This window comes from Neomonachus schauinslandi, chromosome 4 (assembly GCF_002201575.2).
Source record: "Neomonachus schauinslandi chromosome 4, ASM220157v2, whole genome shotgun sequence".
In the NCBI taxonomy this organism is placed as follows: Eukaryota; Metazoa; Chordata; class Mammalia; order Carnivora; family Phocidae; genus Neomonachus; species Neomonachus schauinslandi.
In genome coordinates this window covers 174,858,579-174,881,381 of record NC_058406.1, presented here as the reverse complement: position 1 = coordinate 174,881,381, position 22,803 = coordinate 174,858,579, and the positions used below count along the sequence as shown (strand labels likewise).

General features: G+C 50.6%; 1 long non-coding RNA gene across 2 annotated transcripts in view; it reads right to left on the bottom strand.

Moving 5' to 3' along the window:
* Positions 1-645: 645 nt before the first annotated feature.
* The window catches only part of LOC110578932, an 84,776-nt gene continuing 62,618 nt past the window's right edge, over positions 646-22,803 (bottom strand). For both annotated transcript variants that reach the window (XR_002480210.1, XR_002480209.1), the window contains exon 3: positions 646-1,366. This is a non-coding gene — a long non-coding RNA (uncharacterized LOC110578932). The remainder of the gene's footprint in view (positions 1,367-22,803) is intronic.

Sequence of the window (22,803 nt, the reverse complement as noted above, 5' to 3'; positions counted from 1 at the left end):
TGTGTGTGCATATACAAGTACATTAGAAAGGTCCACAAGGATGTGTTCCAAAGTAATAACCCAAGCAGAGCTGATGAACAAACAGGGACAGGGACCCAGTGATTAAAAAGAACTTTAGCTTTATTTGGAAAGTTTTTTTTCCCCCAAGGTGAAAACATTCATTCACTATTTGTGTAATTTTTTTTTTTTAAGGGGGAAATGGGATTTTATTCATTCATCTATGTATCCATTCTACTATTTGAGCCCTTACTGATACTGGGTGAGAGGTTTGTCTGCTTGGTTCATGTAATGAGGTAGGTTACGTGTGTTCTGGGGAAGGAAGGAAACAGTACAGAGTGGGAAAATAAAGGGGTTTCTGTGTTTCATGGGAGATCCAGAGGCCAAAACAGTCCCTAGTAAAATTCTGTCAAGGCCTGCCATCTTGAATAAAAGGGCAATGACAATCATTTGCAAATGGACAAAACTTTGATAATTTTATTTATATATATGTATATATTTTTAAGATTTTATTTACTTTTATTTTAGAGAGAGAGAGAGAGAGCATGTGAACAGGGGGAGCAGGAGAGGGAGAATCCCAAGCAGACTCAGCGCTGAGTTTGGAGCCTCATGTGCGGCTCAATCCCATGACCCTGAGATCATGACCTGAGCTGAAACCAAGAGTTGGATGCTCGACTGAGCCACCCAAGCACCCCAAAACTTTGGTAATTTTAAAGGAATTTCAATTGTCTTTGACTTTAGAGTTCACAGAGGAATATATGATGATACAAAGGATAGTCTATGGTCCCCAAGAATTTAACCCACAAAGAGGGAGATGGTTTTGGTGCTTTTCAAAGGCACCGATTCTTTGGCTGTGTTTACTGGTACATATGGCTTACTCTGCTAGGCTAGAGATGGCCTCCGCCAAAAGGGCTGTTTTGATTTGGATTTCCAAAAATAACTCATGAGAAGCCTATAGTATGAGGAAGATGGTCGCACACAACTCTGGGGAGGAAAAGAAAAAGCCTTTGATTTGAATGACCTAAGAGTGGAAATTGAGTGCAAATATCTCCTTGTAGCAACTGCTATATAATTATCCATCCTAATGGAATCCTTTCAAAACCAAAGCAGTTCAACAAGGTAGTTTAATTGAAAATAAAATTTCCAGACCAACTATTCTGTCAAAACCACATTAAACGAAGATAGCTCGGCAGTGACCAAATCACTGTAATGGGCATGGGGCGGGAGGGGGTGGGTGTTCTCCTATGTGGGGGAAACATGGTGATCTTCTAGGCTCCTTTTTCCAGGTTCATGGGTCTTCTAGTCACTGGGCACAAGGATTCAATTCTCTCTGGGTCAGTGTTACCTCTGTCAAGTGTTTTCTGGTCTCCTGAAAATAAGAAGCCAGGGTTAAAATCTCAGAGATAAAGACAGGGAGAGAAGAGAAAAGGACACTCACCATCCAACTTGTTCATTAGTGCAAAGATGCACCCCATTCCAGACATAGGCTCATGGAGGACAGCAGTGATGGAAAATGACCTTCACCACTTGGGACGTTCCTCTGTGTCCCTTAGCTGTGTGACCCCTGCTGAGATACTTAACATCTCTGAGCAGTTCTCTCACCTAAAAAAATACACACACACACACACACACACACACATATACCTGCACCCTCTGGATAGTCAGGAAGATGAAAGGTGATAATGTCCACTAATAGCTAACCAGTGACAAAGCTGGAATCTATAAGATGTAGTGCTCTAGACAGTATCCAGTACTGCACGGGGTGTGAACAGGGCTGGAAGGAAGACTCGGTGCTTCCTTGCTACTCCAAATGGGTCAGTGTGTGGGCCAGCAGCATTGGCGGCACCTGGGAACCCACCATTACTGCAGAGATTAACTCAACGAGATTCTGCATCTAACAAGGGTTCCCTGGAGATCGGTGTGTGGCTCAAATTTGAGGAACGATGGCTTTGGACATCTTTCAGGTGCGTGGTTCTGCACCAGGTGACCAAGTCAACAGAACGTGATCTACAAGCTGCCCTTGGGGGACAAGCAGGGTCCCCAGAGGGCCACCTGTGGTGGGCATGTTTCTGGAGACCTTCCCAAATTGTCATCCAGTCTTCCTGCTTCCTGCCTGCAGAGAAGGAAATCAAGGCAGAGCCCAGGACCTCCTGAAGCCGAGGGATTCTCCACCAACGGGGCGGGACCACCCTGGGATCCAGAGTCATGTCATCACGGATGTCCCCATGTCATCACGTGTGCTCAGGAACAGGCCCCGAGTACAGAGAGGACAATGGCAGCAGCTAGTAAGTGACAAGTGGGAATGGTGGCCTGGAGACTCAGGAGAAATGGGACAGACAACAGACTGCCTTCTTTTCCCTGACTGTGGCCTAAATCACAGTGCTCGTGTGCTCTAAGACACAACAACCTCATACAGTAGAGAAAGAAATGGTATACACACATAGGGATTTTGCCGTCTCTGCACAGACCATCTAGAATCACAGACGAGACTCTTTTGACGTTGACTGCCTCCCGGAAGGGAGACCTATGGGCTGGGGAACTGGAAATTGAGGGAGGAAGAGAAGGAAGAAGAAAAGGAGAGAAGGAAAGAGAGGGAGGGACATCGAAATTAAAAAAATAATAATAAAATAAAAGAAAGTTGAGTCTCCTGTTATATATATAGGGTTAGGTTTAAAAGTCCTCCCGGGATATTCAGGCCACGAAGCTATCTCTTCTGCTTAAAGCCACACTGCTGAGCCTACGATCCTTTGTTCAGACCTAGCGCCTGGTCCCTCACACCCAGCACACCTACAGCTGAAAATGCTCGCGCGGAAAAATCTGGCAAGGGCACGTCCTGGGTGGCAAAGAGCTACCTTGCTTATTTGCTCCCCCAAACCGACTGACCCTAGAGCTACCCCACCCTACCCAAATCCCAGTGGCTCCTGACTCCAGTTATTTTGGCTTAGACAAGGACAAATCTCTTCTAGAGGATTCTAAAGCCCTGGTTTCCAGAGACTTCCCATGACTAAATGGAGTTGGGGGGACACAATGCTTACACTTTGTGTGAATGTGTGTACGTGAGAATGGAGATAAGAGACAAAATAGGAGGTGACAGGTCGAATCCTAATTCTGGAAGACGCAGCATTGATTATGCTCAGTTTACCAAGCACTTCCTAAATCCTTACTGGGAGGAAATAGAATAGAAACCCTATTTAAAGATGGGGAGACTGAGGCCCAGTGAGGTTTTGTGGTAGAACCGGGAACTGAATGTTACACCCTTGCTGTCCCAGGGCACAGGCTTCTCTCGTGTCCCCGCGTCCCGGTCTCCCCAGCCACCTTCCAGCAATGACCCGCCCATCTACCTGCTGCTGTAAGCATTACACTCTATCTTTAAGGCTGGTGATTAGACACTGTTTCTTTTCTTCCTTTTTTTTTAGGACTGTTTCTTTACAAAAAGCAACCCTGGGTCTTCAGGTGAAAATTTATTCTACTGATAAGGAGAGTAACGGCAATGTTCCATTGAGCCACGGAGCTACTACCGATGATGTATAGTTGGACGGATAAAAGGCCAGCTTTCAAGTCAGAAACTCCCGGGTCAAACTGCATCCTTTAAAAAAAAAAAAATTGTATCCTTGCTACTCATCACTGTCTGACATTTGGTAAGCTGATCTCTCTGACGCTCTGGTTTCTTCATTTTTAGAAATGGCAGCTAATGTTTATCAAATGTGAACTCTATGTGTCCACTGTGCCAGTGTTATTCTAAGTAAGCACTTTGTATTTCCTAATTCATCCAGTACTTGCAACATACAATTACTATTCTCCATGTACAAATGAGAAAGCTGAGGCACAGAGAGGCGAAGTAACTTGCTCAAGGCCACACTGGCCTTCTACAGGTGGTCTGGCTGGAGCCTGGGCTTTCACCGTAACAGAAATGCTCTCACAGGGCTGTCAGGGGGGCTATGTGAGATCATCTGACCCAGAATAAGTACTCAATAAATTATAACTATTAGGTATCACTTAGACATTAATTTCTTTGGCTAGGCAGAAACACAGGGGGTAGTAACTGAGTACGCACGTGGCTGAGGAGAAGCTGCTGCCTGAGGTGGCACTATTCCCTGACAGGTGTCCCTCCCCACCTGCCTTCAGCTGGCCTTTGGCCTCGGAAGCCTGGCACAGGCAGGAGCTTTGGTGTCCTGCCCCAGAGTCTCCATACTGAGCTCTTCCACGGGGAGCCCACACAGAAACCTAAGTTGGGGCAGCCAGCGTGGGAACAGGTCTGACGTCCACCTGGCAAGAAGAACGGCAGATTCCAAAATGAGTTGGACGGATCGAATCCCCAGGGCAGTGGCCATGTGCTGGTTTGACTCATTGCTTTAGAAAGTCTCTGCGATAGGCTAATTGCACAGAGTTGAGGGAACGACTCCTTGTACAGAAGAGGCAACATGACTCAAAAAACTGGCACAATTAAAGATCTGGGGTGGAACAAGAGTCCGCTGGAGGCCGAACTGCTTTCTTCCTCCTGATTCAGCTGCTCCCAGTTCTGTGCAGGTACTTGGAAGAGGCACATGGCAGCCGTGGCCATCCTGGTGTCTCTGTCAAAGACTGGCCTAGGGAGGACTCTGGGCCCCATCCGGCCAGTGAGACAGAAGGGGAAGTCTACTGGGGATTTCTGGGGAAATTTTGTTCCCGAAGACCAGATACGAGAGTTGCAGTAAGCAGGAACCCCTTTTCCTTTGGGACGCTCTTCCTGCGTGAAATGCTGTTGTGATAAGGTGAAGTTTGCAGCACAAAAGAGCATCACGCAGATGATGAGCTGATAGCTCCGCTATCAAATGCAAGCTTTCTGAGACATCTGATAATAGCAGGTGCTGGGGAGGATATGGGGAAACAGAAACCCCTGCACAGTGCCCCGGTGGATGTGTAAACTGGTACAGTCATTCTGGAAAACAATCTGGCAGTACTTGTGAAATTAAATATGAGCATACCCAATGACTCATCCATCCATCCCCGCCCAGAGTCCGTACCGGAGAAACTCTCCCACAGTCCCTATGGGCACAGGTGTGAGGTGTCATCACAGACCTTGGCTGGGCTTCCCTATTGTCCATCTCCAGGGGCAAGAGGAGTAAACAGGGCAGGACCGACGGCAAGGGAAGGCCAGGTGCAGCCCTCGGATGAGCTACGTGTACAGAACGAGGAGGAGATCCCTAACAGAACCCCATTTGTCTAAATTAAAAGATACCCAATCACGGCCCTACAGGGGGTCCACCTGTGTGGCACACAGCACACGCACCAGAGTGGACGCCGATGAGGAGCGTAAGGGAAAGGAACGGGCAGAACCCAACAAGAAGAAAGGAACGGGCAGAACCCAACAAGAAGAAAGGCAGGGGTCTTGCAGGGGCCAGAGATAACATGCCTTGAACAGAGGAGGCTTTCATAACAATTCAAGCAACCAGATTGGGAGTCAGAAAACCCAGCTATACATGTTCCCATGATTGATTGTTACTGGCTGTGGGCCCTCTGGCAGGTAACTTACAGCCTCAGTTTCCCCACTGCAAAAGCAGATACAAAAAGAGGCCCTACAGAGGAGAGGTATGCAGAGCCTGAGTTTGGAATGCAGCAACTGGATGGCAACCGAGGACTCAGCTTTCTTGTCTGTAAAATGGGGACTATGACATTACCCAGTTGGTACCTTTAGGAAGAGGTTTCAGTGAGACATGGGCAGGACAAAAAGCATGATGATGAACTACACTGTTTGGCACACTTGGGAGGAAGGAGCATATCCTCCAGGGAGCTCAGGCTCATACCAGGCACTGTGCTGAGCGCTCGGCAGCCCACCTCACCCTCACTGGGTGCAGCACCCGGGGCCTTCAGACCTGGAAACAGCGCCCGCCCCTCCCTGCAGGGAGCCCCTGCTGTCCTGGGCACAAGCCTGAGAGAGGGGACATTTCAGGCTGTCTTTATGTGCCCACTCCTGGACACCTGGGGCCCTACAAATCCACAGAGATATTTCTTTGTCTTTTCTGTTGTGGCAGTGAATCCATTTTTAACTAGATAAGCTAGGTTACCAAAAAGAGAAGAGACAAGAGGAAGAAACTATCCTAACTTGCCTATTATGCCACCAAGTAGGCAAATCTTCATTTTTCCAACAAACAGCTGCTCTCTTTCTATAACTTCCCATAATCCAGGAAGGACACACTGCTGTGTGTGACTGCCACAACATGGATGGTCACCGCTCTCCTTAAAGTGAATACCTCTTCCCCATCCCTCAGGTGCCTGGGAAAGATTCAGTGGCGCCCGAGTACCATGTATCCCTGGGTGCCACTTGGTTTCCAGTTTTGCTCCTAAATGTGCCCGGCTTCAAAACACCGCCTGCTTGGGGCACCTGGGTGGCTCAGTCGTTAAGCATCGGCCTTCAGCTCAGGTCATGATCCCAGGGTCCTGGGATCGAGCCCCGCATCAGGCTCCCTGCTCGGCGGGAAGCCTGCTTCTCCCTCCCCCACTCCCCCTGCTTGTGTTCCCTCTCTCGCTGTGTCTCTCTCTGTCAAATAAATAAATAAAATCTTAAAAAAAAAAAAAAAAAAAACCGCCTGCCTGCAAACCAGCGCCTTCCCTCCTGGAGCGTGTGTTTGAAATACATTCCCTAAATAGGGATACGAGGTCAACAGGATGCTTTGATAACTCCTGACAAGTAGTTTTTTTTTCCAAAAGACCCATTTATGCTGCCCCCTGTGATGGAGGCACATGCCAGGCTGCCTACAAAGTCTTAGGATGAACGCCCCCACCCATCATTCTAACATCTGGTAATGTGCAGGGAGCGGGAGGCCACAGTCACACTTGGAGCCTCAGGGAGGGTGGACTTTTCCCCCGAGGTCACCGATGCTCTACCTTCTTTCCCTGAGATCTGTCTGTTCACGAGCACTCACAACTTGTTACAGAGGGGTTCTGCATACACAGTGATCTCGTTCACACAGGCCAGCCTGAGGAGTGGAGGGGGCGAATGAGACAGTGTTGGGGAGGGGTCAGCCTCGGGCCTCCAGAAGAGAAGACGAAATGGGAATAACCAATGGGAATGCTTGCATGAAAAACTGCAGTTAAAAAATCCTACGTGCATCAAGAAGGCGTCTCCACGGGATGTAGGCATGCACCGCAGAACAGAGAGCTGGAAACAAGGAACAAGAGTTGCAGTTTGGTGGACTATGGCTCTGGATTTGGGCATTTTTGAGTTTTGTTTGTTTGTTTGTTTGTTTGTTTGTTTTTAACCCTCTCTGGTGCTCCTGCTCACCCCTGGGAAAGTCTCCAGCCCCCAGGGCTTTCTGCGGGCTGGGGCCTCCACAGAGCACGCCTCTGCCCCCCGGAGCTCATTCCCAGCGCGCTTCCTTCCAGATCTGCTGAAAGCTCACATCACCTGGTAAGCATAGCTTCCAAAGCAGGCTCGCTGCCTGGCTCATCCCGCCCGGACATCCTGAGCTTCTCGGACTCCAGAGTGGATTACAGCAGGGCCTGGAGCTGGACTGCTCTGACAGCGCTCTTTGGATTCGAATGCAATGCTTTGGGGACCAGACGTGCACCTGGCCCGCGCTAGCTGTGGACGGCGAGTCTGGCCTGGGAGGGGGGGCGGTGTGTGGACTGGCCCATGGAAGGGAGGGAGCCGTCCTCAATGACTCCACTCTGGTTTTCCCCCTTCCACTCCTGAGCCCCATGCCGGTGAGCCAGCCCGTGTTTGGACTCCTTATTTCTCAAATGCCTGTTACCGCCTAGATGCCTGGGTGAGGGATTGCAACACCAAGCCCATTTCTCGACCGTAGAGGCGAATTAGGGAGTCAAGACGCCAACATAAGGAATGTTAGATACCAGGGAGGAATGAAGGCAAAGATAACAAAGCCAGACAATCAAAGATTGATCGCGTGTGGGCACTGGGTGGTCTGGGGTCAGGGGGCAGGTCCCTGCGGGCTGCGAAGGAAAAGATCAGGATGACCGCAGCATGGGGGGGTGAGGGGGGCAGGAGGAGGAGGAGGCCTATGATCCAGGCCAGGAGTGGGGAAGGGGTGGCACACTCAGGGGCCAGGGAGGAGCTCCTTGCGCCTAGAACAGAAAGAAGACATCTGGAAATCCTGGGAGGGTGAGTTAGGGCCCGAATGTTGAGGTCCCCGAGAGCCAGGGAGAGGAGTCTGTGCTGGAAAGAGAGCGTAGAGCTGCATACAGCAGTGCAGCCAATGGGAGAAGCTTGTGAGGAGATCGGTGTGGGGGCAGCTCTCAGGACGGCCTGCAGGAAGAACCTGGTTAGCAGGGAGGCGTGCAGCATCAGGGCGTCCATGTCCCGCCTGCCAGCATGGCAGGCCCTCCCGGTCAATCCAGGTTGTGATTCCAGTCTTCGCCTTGCAGGCTGTATCGATCAGGAGAACAATGCTCTGAGACACTACACGTAGCCTCAAAATTCAGTGGCTTAAAACAGCAAAAGTTAATTGCTCATCAGGCTGTGTCTAACATGGGTCGAGCAGAGAATGCATGGAGGCCTAGATCCAAGCAAACCAGGCCTGTGCAGGGCACTGGGGCGGAAGAGAGGCGGACCTCTGGAGGGACTCTCACCAGCATCTCCACGGGACGGCCAGAAAATGCACATCACCTCTGCTCACTCCTCGTTGGCCAGAATGAGCAACCCTAATCTGCAGGAGACAGAGAGTCTGGAAGAAGGAATGGTCCACGTATGTCACTTTTCAGGGCACGTGTAATTTCTCACTCACTCATTCAACCAGCAAGAACTGAAAATACATTTACTGAGTGCCAAACATCTTAAAATATTACCATTTCTTTTGGCCCTTTTATCAATCCTGTGAGGCGGCAGGTATCCTCATGCCCATTTTACCGATCAGCAATTCAAGGCTCAAAGGGGTTGAGGAGCCCAGCCAGGAAGGGGTGGGCCTGACTCCACAGCCCATGCTCTCCCTGCGCGCCACAATGACCAGAAAGGAAGGTGGCCGTGCTGGGGCCCTGAAGGCACAGCAGTTAAGCATGAGGGTTCTAGGGGCCAACTGCCCTGGGGGTGCGTTCTGGCTCCACATTCCTGAGCCATGAGATCTTGAGCAAGTTACTCACTTTCCTATACCTCAAGTCCCTCACCCAGACACCACCAGGACACTAACAGCACCCCCAACCTCACTGTAGCGCTGCCACAACTGAGGGAGGAAATGCATGGAAAGCCCTGCAGCGCTCCCAGCACAGAGTCAGGGCCAGGAAATGCCAGCGATGATGTTAACATGGCCCATCTATGCACAAGGGCGTTGGAACTCCCACAAGCCACAGGCCCCTCAACCCACAGACCACCTACTTCTCAATACGGCACTGGCCCCCTAGATCGGGGGGGCTGCCAAGACGGTGGACACGCAGGGGGAAAGGCCACGCAGAGTCAGGGCCACCCCGCCACAGGGCCTGCCTGCACCCATCCGCTCGCCTTCCCCTTATCTTGTCTGGCTTCCTCCCCAGCACTTGGAACTCTCTGACAGACCCTAACTGTGTATGGATCGGTCATCCTGCGTATTGCCCGTCTCCCTGACTGGAACCTCTCCTTCGGGTTTGCCTTGGTCGGAGGGTCAGGCTCACGGGAGGGCGCCCGGCAGATAAGGAATCGGGGAGCAGAGACTTGGAAGTTCCGTGAGGGCAGGGGCTCTTATTCGCTTCTGCCTTCCCTGCAGAACACCCAGCACCTGGCGCGTGACATGTGCTGAGAGGCCTGCCAGCTCTCCAAGCATCAGGGTCCAGTGGGGGACTCAGCCCTTCTTTCTCTGCAGGGCATTATGCTAAAGCCTGGCCTCGTCATGTGGGATGCCAGCCAGCGGTTTCCACACGGACTCCCCTGCGTCCGGCGCCCCTGCCCCCCACTCAGGGCTCCAGGCTGGGCCTCGGGGTGGCCCGAGGACACAGGTACCAAAGCCAGAGTGAAAGAGACGTGGGGAGAGACTGCGGGGGGGCGAGGTCCTGCGCCCCTGAACCCTCTAATGTGGCCTCTTCTGGAACTTGCTGCGCGGCCGAGGGCGAGTCCTTCTCCCTCTAGGCCTCGGTTTCTCTGACAGTCAAACCTGGGCACTGAAGAAGAACATTTCTAAGGGCCCTTCCGGATCGAAAATACAAGGAACACGACATCAGCTAGGCTTCATTGCTCAGGCTCACGGGGGTGGAGCTCCTTCAAGGCTTTTGTGGGCCCCGCAGACAGCTATCAGATATGTTTACCCCACCTGGCTCCTCCACAAAAAATAATTCCCACCTAACTGCCAAAGTGGAGCTGCATTTGAAGAGTCCATATAAAGCTGTATAAATATGTATCACAATTTCCATTTTGCAGTGCTGTCTTCATATTTTGAAACTAATACATAGTGTCTTTCTGGTCAAACGGACCTGTCTAAGATGTCCGGTGAAAATGCCATTTCCCAGGCCCCACCCCAGAGCCACTGAATTAGAAAAGCCCAGGGATCTGCATTTTACTGAGTTTCCCAGGTGGTCATTTGCAAACTGAAGTTTGAAAACCACTGCCAGAAAAAGAAGCCGAGAAAAGGGGCTGGGCAGGTATTCTGGAGCCAGAGGGGGGTTGTAGAGGTGACCAAGGAAGGGGAGGGGACGCAAATGACAGCACGTGGCTCCTGTTTTGCATGAATGCAAATCGCTTTTGCCCATGTGTGCCCTGCGTGTTCCACCACCATAAACATAAATTTGTAAAACCCTGACTCACCCTCTGCTGAACCCTTCCCCCAGCCCTGGAAAAATGATAATGACACTCCACCTGGGATTACGTTCTCTAGCCTGATCTGTAGAAGAGAAGGTTTCCAACGTGTTGGGCAGGCTGTTTGCAGACTGAGGCCACCACTGCCAGGAATCATGCTGCAGGAAGGAACATAAATAGCGTGGTCACCCAGAGGTTTGCTGCAGCTAGTTCTACCTTTGGTTTGTGACAAATCCTAGCCCCCGCAGCGAGCTGTCCTAATTCATCACAGGGAAGGAGGTTCTGTTTAATGTCACACTACACACACAGAAGTGCTGCTGATGAGCCTGCCCGCGTGCGTGCGCGCGCACACACACACACACACACACGCATGGTGTGCAGGTGTATATAAGCTTCTGCAATGATTTGAGGGCTGGAGCTCGGCAATCAAGAGTCACTTGGACCCCTCGAGGGCTAGTTTCCAAGGTACCAGGAAGGTACCATTACTAAAAGGGGGCTGGAAGAGTAGTGAGCTGATGCAAAGGGCCAAGTACTGTGCTGGGGGTTTCCCATGTATGTTTCACACCACTCGCTCAATGGGGAGAGTATTATCAGTTCCGTCCTTCTGATGACGAAACCAAGACACAGACTTGCCCACAATCCTATTGAGACTGAACTCTGAACTGGCTGACACTGAAGTTCGTGTTCGAAACTTACGCAGTGCTGCCTTGAAGTTCAGACCCAGGAAGCATGGGGGTGGGGAGGGGAGAGTCTTTTCCGGAGAGGCGAGCCTACGGAAACTGACCTCTCCAACCAGGGAGAGAACCAAAATAACTCCTTAACAAACAACTGAATTCACAAGCAATAAACGGTCATTGGAAAAAATAAATCACAGATAAGCAATAGAAAAAAAATCACATCCTCCAAGAAATAATGGCGTTTATATGTCTAGGCCTTTATTCTATATGTGTGTATATATATACACATATGTATCTAGCCTACAAATAAAATGATACAATTTTTGCAACTTTATTAAAAATTTCATACTGCTGATTTTTAACGTGGGAATTAACAATGTCTGTCCAATCCTGATCTTCTGTGCGCTTATGTCCATCCATAAATTTCTCTGAAGAGTTTAAGGCGGAGATAAAACCTTTCACTTCTTTTTTGTGTGTTTCCTGTTATTGTCTGATCATCACCCACTAGTGCATTTAAGGAAGGGTTAAAGAGTATTCTATCTAAACAGATCTGTGCTCTGGTGGATGATGTGGCTTTGAAAAACATACTCCACCCCACCCCCCAAAAATTCAGGTTGGTTTTCTCCTCTCCATAGATGAAAATGGAGAATAGGTGTTGCAACAACCGAGAAAATGATGCCCTGCCCCACCCAAAAAATATCTTAATGCCAAGGGAAATGCAGCTCTACTATTCAGAAGGGCCTGACACAGGCCCTCCCATTGCCCGTCCCCCACTGCAAGGACTAGGCCTCCAAGCACCCCCCAGGACTCCCTTCCAGTCTTCCCCTAGTTAGGTGAGTGAAAAATAACCTCCTTTCCTCCCTTTCGGTGTTAACGAGGCTCCCTATAGAGACACTGTTAATCACATCAATTAAAAGCCTCTCACACTTGGCCTTGCCTGTCAGGTACCAGCCCTCTGTCCAGGGGAAGGTGCGTGAGATAAGTCATGCCTGGAGATAACTTATATTCTTTTCTTTTTCCCCCTCCGCCTATGCTTTTTTTCATTTGTATGTTGTTTTTTTATTTTTTAAGATTCAGGCTTAATTAACACAGTGAAATGTCCAGATCTTTAATGAACAGTTTGATGAGCTTTGACAAATGCATGTACCAAAAACACTAAACCACCAAGACACAAAACATTTCCCTCACCCAGAAAGTTCCCTGTGCCTTTTCCAATCGCCGCTGCCCTCCTCCAAAAGGAAACCACTGTAGTGATTTCTAGCACCATTCATTAATTTTGTGTGTTCCAAAAGTTCATATAAATGGAATCTTGTGATGTGTAAAGAAGGGCAAGAATGATGAGCAAGAACACGGGGTTCCTAGTGGGCATGAAAACCAGTGTAGGTGCTTTGGAAAATAGTCTGGCAGTCCCTCAAAAAGTTGCAGAGAGAGTTACCACGTGACCCACCATTCCACTCCTAGGTATATATACTCCAGGAAATGCAAACACACATCCACTCAAAATTTTATATGGGAATCTTCTATCATTCATAATAACCCCAAACTGGAAACAACCCAATGTCCATCCACCGATGAAAGAACAAAAGAAATGTGGTCCATTCACACAATGGAACATTACTAAGGCACAGAAAGGAATGAAGTACAGAAACACACCACAAAGTGGATGAACCTTGAAGACGTCATGCTAAGTGAAAGAAGCCAGTCGCAGACGACCACATATTGTATGATTCCATTTGTGTGAAACGTCAGAACAGGCCAATCCACTGTGACAGAAATTCTAGGTTGCTCAGGACTGGAGGGGCAGGGGAAAGGGGGAGAGGGAGGTGATAGCTGATGGGGACAGATTTGCTTTCTGACGTGGTCAAAATGCTCTAAGATTGGTAAATTGTATGATATGTGAATTATATCTCAGCAAAGCTGTTGAAAGAAACCAAACATTCAGAACCAACCCAAGTGGAACCAGTTAGGATACATGAGAAAGACAGCAGTTTTCCTCCAGCGGGATTTTGACAGAAGTGTTTGGCACTGTAGCCCAAGGACCCCGTGCCACCTGGGGAGCATCACTATGGTCCAGGAAGGTCTCCTTCCCGTGAGAATGTCCTGGCGCTTACTGCATTTCCCAGGGGTTCCTGTCCTATCTCCAGAGTCTAAATTCTGAAGAGTCCAGGAGCTATTCACCAGATTCATTTACTCATTCCACCAACACTTACTAAGTCTGTATTTAGTAGAAAGCACATAACCGTATCTAGTCTTGTCGTATTATCTCCCTGCTCTCAAGGGACTACATTTTTAGGGACATCTTGAATGTCTCTGTACGTCTGGTCGTGTGTTTAGCAGGTGACACCAGGAGACGGTGGTGGGTGGGGAAGGTATGAGCTCATTATGAGAGAAAGGTCAAGAACTGTGAGGTCCAATGGGGCTGGTTCTCAATCCTGACTACCACTCACGAAGGCATGCCTTCACCTCTTCCTGCCTCATGTCCCTCACCTGCAAAGACCAAGAACCTGCCCTATGGTGGAACCATCAGGAGCCCCAGCTCCGGGAACCAAACCCCTGCTCTACCACCTACAAGCTGTGAATGACTTCAGGCACTTTCTTAACCTCACTTGCCCATGTGTACAGTGAGGATGGAGGCAGTTAACAGCCTGCCCTGTGCAGGACTAGATGGGTTCATAAGAGGCTCGGCAAACTGAGGGGCCAGTGAATATTTGGGGGCACTGCGGGCCCATATCATCTCTGTAACAGCTCCTCATCTTCACGATCAGAGCGTCAAAGCCACCACAGACAATACCTAAAAGAAAGGGCATGCTGTGTTCCAATAAAACTTTAAGCACAATGACGTCCGATTTCATACAGTTCTCATGTGTCAGAAAATACGATCCTTCTTTTGATTATTTTTGTCAGCCGTTTAGAAATGGAAAAGCCATTTGTAGCTCACGGGCTGTACAAAAAAAGATGGCGGGCCAGTTCTGGCCCCTGCGCTGCAGTTTGCCACCCCCCCGACGTAAAGCACCTAGAACAGAGCCTGGCGCATGGTAAGCACGCACCCCCCCGGAACCACGGCCCCAGGCAATAAGAGCTGAGCCTCTGCCATGTGTTACATCGCGTGCTGCACCCTCCATGCACCGCATCTCATTTAAACCTCACCTTGATTGTGTGAGGCAGGTAACCTGATGGCGCAGATGAGAAAGCAAAGACCTAGGTCAGCTAGAGGGACAGCGCTGTCGTAAATCCAGGTCTTTCTATCGTGAGCTCTTGCTTGTGACCGTTAAAAACTACCGTGCCCGCTGCCAGGACACAACAGGGAACCAGACCCACTCAGGCTCCACTCCAAACACCACAAATCATGATTTAATTAATTTGAGACATTTGTTACAGAAAGCAAGGGCTGCAAGGAGGAACAAGGGTATTACACAGCCGAAGGCGAGGGAGGTCCTCCGGTGAAGGGACACGTAGGTTGGGAACAGCGGCCATGTGTCTGGTGCTGTGCCAAGTGTCAAAGAGAAGCAGCTAGAAAAGGCACGTCCGCCCTGGCTCCCTGTTGCGGAGGGCTCGGAGACGTGACAGTGTCAGACGCGGTGGTGGAGAAACCAGTCCAAACTTCCCAAAGGGCCTGCAGCAAGCGAAATAACCTATTCTATTTTATGGGAATATATCCTCATAAAATAGGAAAATACAGTTGCGAAGATTTGACCATGAGAATATCCACGGAAGCACTGTTTGTAATAGTACAGTGTTGAATTCGTAAGTGCCCCAGACACTTAAGAAAAATTGGGAGAGCCTTTGCCACTTCTGTGTGAACAATGGCAAAGCTGCGTGTCCCAGCAATCAGATGGTGAGGGAGCAGAAGTGTGCATGCCGACGTGGAAGGCTGGCTATCGTGTATTTATTAAAACAGCTCCGTGCAAACCAACAGGTGCACCACCGTACTATGATGAGGATGCATATGCACAGACAGCAGTCCTTTCAATCAGTCACCTCTGAAGGATAACAGAAGTGTTTGTAGCTTCCTCTTCTTGTGTGTTTGGACTTGGCGATGTTTCTGGAATAGATACTCAGTGCTTTGTGAAAAGAAACGAAGGACAGCCGGTGGCCGGACAGGAGTTCAATACTCCACAAAGCCGCTTGACCGGTAAAGCGCAAGATCTGAACCCCTTTCCACAAGGGTTGACAACCTGGAATTTCAATCACAATGGATGCCAAAGGATGGGGAAGAAAACATGTTTACAAGGGAAAGACTCCACAGAAAAAGGCAGTGAGGAGTGTGGCTGGCCTTCCCCCTTCTGTGCCTTCCAACTCAGCCAGCACCAGGGCAGAGCCTGACTCTCTGGAACACAGTGTTTGTAACCCCGAGGACAGTCTGTACATTTTACATTGGAAACACTCTCTCTGCAAGATTTTGTTGACATTCATTAGGGGGAAGTATTTAGGACCTATGGCCTTGAAAAGAAATCCTACATATCTCACCTCTGGTATAGGAAAGAGAAAAGGCTTTCCAGTTGGGCGGACAAAGGTTTAAATGCTGGCTCCTTTTGTAAATTGTTTATTATCTCCTAGCTTCGGGATAATAGTATCTGTCCTGCAGGGTAATAATTAGAGCAACATATGTATAAAGCATAGATGTTCAATAAATGACAGTTGTTTTTTTTTTTTCCCCCTAGTGGGAAGACTCAGGGAACAAAGCAACGGGGTCACATTGCCCAGAAGCTGTACCTTGGGGGAAATCAGCTCATTATGGAAAGGAGGGATGGAGGCCCAGGCCCTGACCTTGGCACAGCCTGGAAAAGGTGAGGCAAGGAGACCATGTCTTTCTCGGTGATGTGGGAAAGTTAAATTAGACTGAAACTCCAAATACAAAACCAGCCCTGTGCTTTGCCCCCCTCTGAGATCCTGACTGTGTGTGAGTAGAACGTACTGGGTTTTTCTGGAAGGAAACAGGAAAGTGACTCTAATCAAAGAACGAAGGTGGCAGGTGGGAGACCAGCCTCCAGAAGTGGCACACTGTGGTCCCCAAGCAGATCACCCCAGAGCAACTGGGCCAGCAGAACTGGGACGGGGCCGAGGAGGGTCCGTATTTCACCAGGACCCACGACACTCTGCTATTTCTCAAGGACAGGCTAGGGAACCGCTCCTGCGGTGAAGGCACCAGGCGTGGGCCTGGGAAGGGCTCAGTCCAGATTCCAGCTGGGCACCAACTCTCACGTCCAACTTTAAAATTGTCTGGAAAACACGACCCGGACCCAGGGCAAGGCAGGCTGCAAACATATACGCACAGGGAAATGGCCTCGGAAGCGATGTACTCGGGGCGCCTGGGTGGCTCAGTCGGTTAAGCGTCTGACTCTTCATTTCAGCTCAGGTCATGATTTTAGAGTCAGGGGATCGAGCCCCACATCAGGCTCTGTGCTCAGCGTGGACTCTGCTCCTCCCCCTGTGCTCTCTCGCTCTTTCTGGTTCTCAAATATATAAATAAAATTTTTTTTTAAAAAAGTGATGTACTAAATTCCATACACACATGCAGATGTGTGTATTCCTATGTACGTGTATGTGTATACACACAAATACAGATGGACACGCTTAGGTGTGCGTTCATACATGCACACATCATGCACGCACGTTCACACACGCACGTGCATGCACACCTGCACACTACACGTAGGCGTATCCTCACACAAGCTCTACTTTAGTACTAATATTGTCCCCGTTTTCCTGAAGAGGAGCCGGAGACACGGAGCCAGTAAGCAACTCGCCTAAGGTCACACAGCTGCTCTGCGGCAGAGACAGGGTTAGAAACAGGACGGGCCAGCTCCAGAGTCCCTGCCGGGGCCACTAGATGGTAACAGATAACCCATGAGGTGAAACGGTCGAAGCCGAGAGTCATCACCTCTGCGAGCCACTTGAGCCCTGGGGTTGGCTGTGTCCAGGGAGGATGGCTGAGAATTCCTCCCATTCCTGTACACGCGTGTTGCCCCCCCCGACCCCACGCAGGGGTGCCTTTCTCCTGCCCCCGAATCGGGGCTGACCTGTGCCCCCTGAGAAGGAGAATGGGAAGGGAGTGAGGTCGTGGGAACTCTGCGTCTTGTCCCCGGGAGGCCGGGCAGCCTTCACACGAGGCACTGTGGGGATCCAGCCGCCACGGTGTGAAGAAGATCGGGCTGGACTACGATGACAAGATCTCAGAGAAAAGGAGAGGCCCCAGCTGCTGCCCCAGTCATCCCAGCTGAGGCCCCAGCTGTGTGCAGGAAGCCTCACAGAGCTCCGCTGGGGAACGCAGCCACACGGACTCCAAGCAGAGCCGAAGATCCACCTGGCAGGGCTCAGCCACCCTATGCAAATGAGAAGGATAAGCGGTCCTGGTTTTAAGCCACTAAGCTGGGGGGTGATTTGCCGTACAGACAACTGGTTCACGCACCTATGGGGCTTGCAGACACGTATAAATTTGACAATAAGCAACATTATTTGTTGAGCATGGTGCCAGGCAGCCTAGGAAGTGCTGTACATTTACTGTCCTGTTTAGTCCGTATCTTTGCTTGCTGGCCTAGCACATATTAATATTGTTTCCATCTTACCCACAAAGAACGGAAGCCCAGTGAAGTAAACAAATAAGCTTCCCCAGGAGGTGGCAGTTCTTGGATTTGGACCGAAATCTGTCTCGTCCTAACTGCAGGTACTAGTCAGATTTCTGCAGAGAAAAGAACCCACAGCACGTGTGTGTACACGTACTTAGAGGTAGACACCACGGCCTAGCCGAGCTGACACATGTAAGTAACCCTCACACCGTATTTCCCCTACTCTGTGCCTCTTCGCCCTGCAGACCTGGACCCCACGTTCCTGGCCCACAGTCATGCTTTACTGTCACGGAGCACAAAATTAGCGACATAAAGGAGACCTGCAGTCGGGAGTCTGTCACATGGAACGGCGGGATGCCTCAAGGATGCGGCAAGAGGCTATCAGCCATGTTGAAGCCGCTGAGGAATTAGACAAGAAGGGCAACTGGCAGGCCTGAAATAGATCACAGGTGCTTCCGTCACCAGGTGACAGAAACAAAGATGGCGGCATGGAATGCCTACTAGAAAAGGAGGGAAGGACCTGAGGTTGGGTCTAGGACCTGGCTTTACTCCCAAACAGCTGCGCGACCGTGGATCATACGTCACCTCTCTGGGCCTCATGTCCCCAAGCAAGCTTGGTGATGATGTCCAAAGAAGGGTCCAGTTCTTTACATGACTCTCTGTGGCTTCGGATCCCACACAGGTCATTGCATAACATCTACTCTTGATGGGGGGAAGCCCAGTGAACGCCACTTTGCCACCACAAAGACACTGTGGGACAGAGCGCATCATCTGCTTTCTGGTGGCCACACAGTAAGTCACTGATGGAACCTCTGAAACCCAGGAGCCCCCAGACCTGGGCTTCTCTCCTATTGGTTAGTCCCACACTGTTCCCACTCTGTTCTCACACACTGCATTCTAACTCCCCTTTTGTAGGAACTCACATGCAGCCGACACCTCCAACGTGTCCCACAGCCACCCAGCAGCTCCTCCGTTAACGCAGAAGCCTGGTGAGAGGTTATTGCTGTCATTGGGGATCTGTTTCCTTGTCCCCACCAAAGCCAGCTACTTCCTTCAAGTTGGTATCCGGCAGGCCAGGAAGTTTCTTTTTCCCTGCAATCCATCGTATGTGGGAAGATCAGGACCTGCCAAGTGCAAGGATGGAACCAGGTAGGCACACCTGGTCACTCAGCCAGGCCCGAGCTGGGGGGCAAGGCTGATGGGCAGTGAGGACAGCAGGAGACTTGCTGTGATAATTAATCAGGAGCATTAGCATCATCCTGAAGAACCTCTGGGTTGCTCCAAAGCCAGTTAGGAAACTGACCTCACCCCCTTCCTGTCTCATAAAGCCCGTCTCCATCTAGGACCAAGGGATGGAATATTTCTCCATGTCCAGCACAACAAAGCCTGCCTGAGGAGCCCGTGTGGACATCAGATGGGACCACCTCTCATCTCATCTCATGAATGGGAACGCTAAGGCCGACAATCGAACCAGTGGATATGAAGTACTCGGTGCACGCAAAGCCCCGTTCTAAATGCCTGACGTGCAGTGGTTTGCAGAGTAACCAGCACCTGTGGAGGTCCACGCCCTAATCCCTGAAGCCTGTGACTATTTAGGTGGCATGGCAAAGGCGCATTCAAGTGGCAGATGAGAAGAAAGTGAATATGTGCAAATGTTAAAACAGAAAGATTATCCTGGACTATTTCTGTGGGCCCAATGTAATCAGAAGCATCCAAAAACGGGAGAGGGAGGCGGAAGGCAGAATCAGTCAGAGTTGGACGTGACTGTGGAAGAAAGGCATAGACAGGTGTCAGGTTGCTGGCTCTGAAGATGGAGGAAGGGGACACTAGCCAGGGAATGAATGCAGGAGCTTCTAGAAGCTGGGAGCAGCAAGAAAACACTTCTCCCCTGGAGCCATGAGGAGGCGGCAGCCCTGTGTTCCTTGATTTTAACCCAGTGAGACCCGTGTTGGACTTCTCACCTACGGAATTGAAAGATAATATACCGTGTTGCTTGAAGACACTGAGCAAAGGAAACCGAATACATGAACCAACTCACTCAGTTAATTAAAGTTCTTACAATAACTCTATGAAGCGATGTAACGGTACCACTACGGCTGCAGGAATGCCGTGTAACAAAACACCCCAGCTCCGGGCAAACGACAACAAGCACTCACCTCTCACTCACGTGTCTGCCATCAGCTAGGGGCCGGCTGGTACCAGGAGGGCATGTCCGAGCTCAGCTCCACAGAGGTGTGAATTCGGAATCTGCTCCGTGTCTCTTCTCCTCTGCAGACTGGAGGCTGTCCAGGGCATGTTGTCACCATGAAAGGTAGGCAAGCAAAGAAGCCCAACCTCGTCCAATTTGCGCCTTCCACTCCCGTTACGCTGCTAACACCCCATGGACCAAAACAAGTCGTGTGGCCGAGATGGACGTCATCGCGGGGAGGAGAGCACCTGCCCACCTGGAGGCCACGGCCACAGTGTGCACGTGTTAATTTGATGATGGGGGAGGGAAGAACTGAGACTGATAGTTCCGTCTACCACGGAAAGACCCTACTGTCAGCATTCCAGTTTGGAAAGGAGGAAACCAAGGCACAGAGGCTAATCCAGCATCCCACTGCTAGTCAATAATGCAGCCAGGATCAAAATCTGATCTGGCTTCCGAACACGGGTCAGGGACCTACACCTACTAAGTGGGGGAGCTAGGACACCATGGGTCTAAATGTCAGTCTCTGGGGCAGGAAGGGGTGCCCTCAGGGGTGGGGGGTGGGGGAAGGCACTGCAGTGATCTCCAGAAAGAAGAGGAAGACACTGCGAGAGGTTGCTCATCAAAAGTGGAGCCAGGCTGAGCTGTTGCTCTCATCAGCGAGGCCCTGCTGTCAGGCCCAGGCCTGGGGCCAAAGCACCTTCCAGGGATGAGATGCACAGGGAGACCAGCATCCAGGATGAGCCAGCTGTCCACAGCTGTCACAGGACCAAATGTCCTTCTCCTCCTGCCTTGGCGGGGCTGGATCAGCTGCTTGGCAGGCCAGTTTGCAAGAAGCCGGCATGTGGGTTCCTTTGAAAGCTGTGTATCTGAAGGCCAGAACGAGGTAAAGGGGTGGTGAGAGATGCCGACAGAAAGGGATAGCCATATAATGTGGGAGAAGGTGAAGTAGGGCGTAAGGCGGGACTATTCATGAGCCCGGAGAGAGGACGCAGGAAGGAGGGGGGGGTGGTCAGAAGAGAGGAAAAGAGAGAAATTTTATTTGAAGGCACCGGTTCAAAGGATCAGAAAGTCACACCGATGTTTCTGGGCATCTGGGGTCACAGGGTGAAGGTGGCAGCTCCTCACCATCATGTCCAGAGACTCAGGATGCTCTTGGGGGCGCTTCAACCTTGTGGCATGGGCAGGGGGGAGGGGGGTCACCAGAAGCCCACCACACTTGGCCCTGCAACTGAAGTCACCGAACACTCCACTTCATGGAAAGGGCATACTAAGGATGAGAGGAGGCGTGGGGACCACCCTCTGTGTCCTACAGAAGCTGTGTCTGTCCCTAATCCTTGTCACCCAGCCAGGGCCATCCCCCCCAGCTACTTCCACCTGAAAGGGGGTGTGAGGCACTCTCCCCAGAGACGAGAAGCCCCCTAGGAGGGCAAGGGCAGTGGACACTTTGTGGGTACACGCTATGAGCCCTCGCTCACCTCCCAGATTCTCTTGTACCGCCATGCAATTCCAACAGCCCTGCTCCCGCCGGAGCTAAGAACATCCCGGCTCAGTGAAATGAAGGGCTTTCCACAGTCACCGGTGAGTGAATACAGAGGGACCCTGACGGCAGTCCAGGTCTGCTGGGCTCATTTCAGGTCCCCTCCTCCTGACCGTGCCGCCAGCCCTGGACCCAGTACAGAAGCTGCAGCGAGGACCTCTCTGAGAGAGGGGACAGTGGCCCTTTGATTCATGCACCACCCATTCACTGAGCATCCCCTCTGGGGAAGCACTAGTAGTAGGCTCTGCCAGAGGGGTTAAGAGCATGGACCCTGGTGTGGGTCAGTGTGGTTTTAAGTTCTGGCTTTAACATCTGCTGGATGGGGCAGCTGGGCCACATTGCTTAACCTCTCTGGGCCTTGGTTTATTCGTTTGTAAAATGAAGGCAATGGCAGCACCTATGTCTCAATAGGGTCTCAGGAGGATTAAGTGGTTGGGTAAACTCCACACTTGGAACCGTGCCTCGCACATGGTCAGTGTGATCAAAGCACTAGCTTTCATTGTTCTTACTGTGGTAGATGAAATGGACCTTGTCTTTGCCCTTATAGGAGTGCAATCTCATGAAGGAAAATGGATGTGAAATAAACACAAATAAATGTGTCAGGATAGACCCGGCTAGGAAGGAAAAGCAAAGAACAGTGGGAGTGAAGGGTGAGAAAGCATACACCATGCAAAAATGGAGAGAATGAGCACTCCAAGCAGAGACATAGCATGTGCAAAGGCCCTGAGGTGGGCAGGAATAGGGTGTATCACTCAGCAGAGGTCAGTGTAGCTGAAGAAGAGTGAGTGAGGAGAGACATCCATGCCAATTCATGCAGAGCCCAGTGGGGGATTTTGAGTTTTATCCCAAGAACAGAAATGGGAAATCCTTGGTATGTTTGGTAGGGCAGACACAATTTGAATCACATTTTGTAAAGATCGTGCTGGCTGCCAAGTGCAGATGGGATTGCAGGGGGCAAGGATGGATCCAGGGAGTCAAATTGGGAAGCTCTTGCCATGAGCTATGGGGGAGATGAGGATGATTTGGGTAGGAGGGCTGGTGGTGGATGGAAAATAAACTCAACTGAAACCCCAGATGCTGGAGGCTCACGAGGAGAGAAACCACAAGTCAACCAGGACTGTCAGCTGGCTGGCTCCCTCCCCCTG